At 37.2% G+C, this 2,500-nt stretch overlaps 1 protein-coding gene and 1 long non-coding RNA gene across 4 annotated transcripts in view; both read left to right on the plus strand.

The window, feature by feature from the left end:
• The window catches only part of LOC144980803 (mitogen-activated protein kinase kinase kinase kinase 4-like), a 162,089-nt gene that overhangs the window by 89,229 nt on the left and 70,360 nt on the right, over nucleotides 1–2,500 (plus strand). The window lies entirely within an intron of this gene.
• LOC144980804 (uncharacterized) overlaps nucleotides 1,888–2,500 on the plus strand; it is a 9,164-nt gene continuing 8,551 nt past the window's right edge. Inside the window, exon 1 of the long non-coding RNA XR_013646965.1 lies at nucleotides 1,888–2,276. This is a non-coding gene — a long non-coding RNA (uncharacterized LOC144980804). The remainder of the gene's footprint in view (nucleotides 2,277–2,500) is intronic.

The following is a 2,500-nucleotide window of genomic DNA, read 5'->3' on the forward strand; positions in this document are numbered from 1 at the left end:
TTATTTATTTATTATTTATTTATTTATTATTTGTTTATTTATTTGTTCATTTATTTATTTATTTTAATATTTTTTATTTTATTTTAACTCACTCAATCCGAGAGATTTTTGGTGCTTTTCAAAATGGAACGAAATGTATTAAAATGAGCATGTACATCGATAGTTTTATTCAACTATCATTAACACGTAAAAACTAAAAATATAGGCTTTGATACTACGCCTATAATTTGTCTCAGAAAAATGTAACAAATAGGCATGAGGTAAAAGTAACCCGGATAAACTACGGATATATTCGGTGTTAGGGTTGAGTGAGTTAATGTATTCTTCTTACACGAAAGTGGCCCCTGTTTTGACGTCATAGTTAAGTGGTTTGTGCGGCTGACGCCTGGGTTAGTCCAGTCTTCCCTTGGAATAGACCCTAGAGACAAATTTCCCCAATAGGATGAATATAGGGTATTTTATTTGTTTATTTTATTTATTTAAGTGGTTCAAGGACCCCTCAATATAGATAGAATGCGCTTGACTAAGAAGCTCATAACATTGCCATCCGGAAGTATAACGGACCAACACACAAAAAAGTGTGTATCCATGAACGTTTATGGTCAGGTTAATACAGTTCAGTGAGTATTACTCATAAACGCGGATGGCAAAAAACAATAACAAAGACCTGAGTGACGTCATCTTCGAACTATCTATAGATGTCATTGAAGTGATTTTAATAAATCCGCAATGTTATTTAATTTTGTCAGAGGAGAAAACGTGTTTACATCTCATTTCATCATCCCATTAATATCCTACTATGTATGTATGATGAATCACAAGTGGTGTCCCCGGTGGCTCAATGGTAAGGAGGTCGTGTCTCGTCTTGTTGTCATAATCTGAACTGTGGTCAGTGGCCTGATTGGTGACAATTCTGGTCCCAGGAATGGCTATTTATTCACTTACGGTATAGTCACGCTCGACTCGAGTGTGAATGGGTATCTGGATAAAGGCGGTGACGTCTATTGTAAGTGTTCTTACAACAACAACAACAACACCAAACAACACAACAACAACAAAGAGTTCGCATAACGGGTGACTCGTACTGTATTAAATAGAAATATAGTTCCACGTGGCGTGCTGCTGGGAGAATAAATGAAACACTGTGAATCGCATTGAAAATGTTAAATTCTTGGAAAAGCCTTTTATAAATGTTCGTATTTCCTTTTTTTTTAAACTCATGATTTAAAAAAAAAAATTTTTTTTACGAAGAAACAAAATTGAGACTAAAAAAAAAAAGATAATAAAAGGAAAGATTCAAAGAAAAGAAGGACTTTGACTTTGACAGTGGAACAGAATGTTAGCTTTTCATTCAGACAACTCGACATAAGCCTCTCAACCTGGCTGTGGTGTTCGTGGCATGGTTATTTGTAAACGACCGGAACGCCGTGCGTGAGCACTTGATAGGGCGCGCGCGCGCTTCGTCGTCTGCGAGTGTGAAAAGAGACGAAGACGAATGAGGGCAAAGCTCTGCCGTATTCTTGAAAAAAAAAAGCCATATTTAAAAATTTGGCCAGAAAACTCGTCCTTCAAATATCGATCGATTTAAATGACTTCCCGGGGAAGTCCCAGGTTTGAGAGTTTTTTTTTTGGTGCCAAGATGAGGGTCATTTAAATCGATCGATATTTGAAGGACGAGTTTTCTGGCCAAATTTTTAAATATGGCCTTTTTTTTCCTTTTCCTTCCAGACTACGGCAGAGCAACGTTTTTGTCGCGGCGGCGATTTCCATAATAATAATACTACTAATAATAATGTTGAGTGGTTAGGGTGGGGTGGGAAGCAGGAAACAGTCAGTCGTGCATAGATAGATAGCAGCTATGATTGATATTGATGGCTGGAGAAGGATTGTGTGTGAGAGCGGTCATAATAATATTAATAGAGGTATAGAGTAGAGAGAGTGTGAGCGAGAGCGGTCATGATAATATTAATAGAGGTATAGACTAGATAGAGAGTGTGAGCGAGAGCGGTCATGATAATATTAATAGAGGTATAGAGGAGATAGAGAGTGTGAGCGAGAGACATTTTCGTCGTGAATGAAGTTATACGCACTGAGAAGTCAAGTGACGACAGGAAGCTCTAGTATGTTTGTTTGTTCCAGACTCCAGTAGTAATAGTAGTAGTCGTCGTAGTGGTGTTTTGTGCGTGCGTATTCAATGGGGACAATCTATAAGAAGGAACGACATTGACGTCCCTCAGCTGCTCTTTGTTATTGTTTTTAGACAGCCATTTATTGTGGTGATTAGTTCTCATTAAATTATATCAGTTAGACTATAAACGTTTAATGGTTACTATTAGTTTTATGTGTTGGTATGTTGTTTAATTTCTGCTGGTGGATGTTGTGAGTATTTTTTATTTGTGTTCACTCACCGTGGACGATCTGTTATATTTCTGTCTAATAACAAGAAATAAAGTGATTCGGAAAGTGCCAGAAGACAATAGGGAACAAAAACTTCGCGGCG

The sequence above is a fragment of the Berghia stephanieae genome, chromosome 10 (genome assembly GCF_034508935.2).
Source record: "Berghia stephanieae isolate SIO BIC M18660-M18661 chromosome 10, UCSD_Bste_1.3, whole genome shotgun sequence".
Classification (NCBI taxonomy): domain Eukaryota; kingdom Metazoa; phylum Mollusca; class Gastropoda; order Nudibranchia; family Aeolidiidae; genus Berghia; species Berghia stephanieae.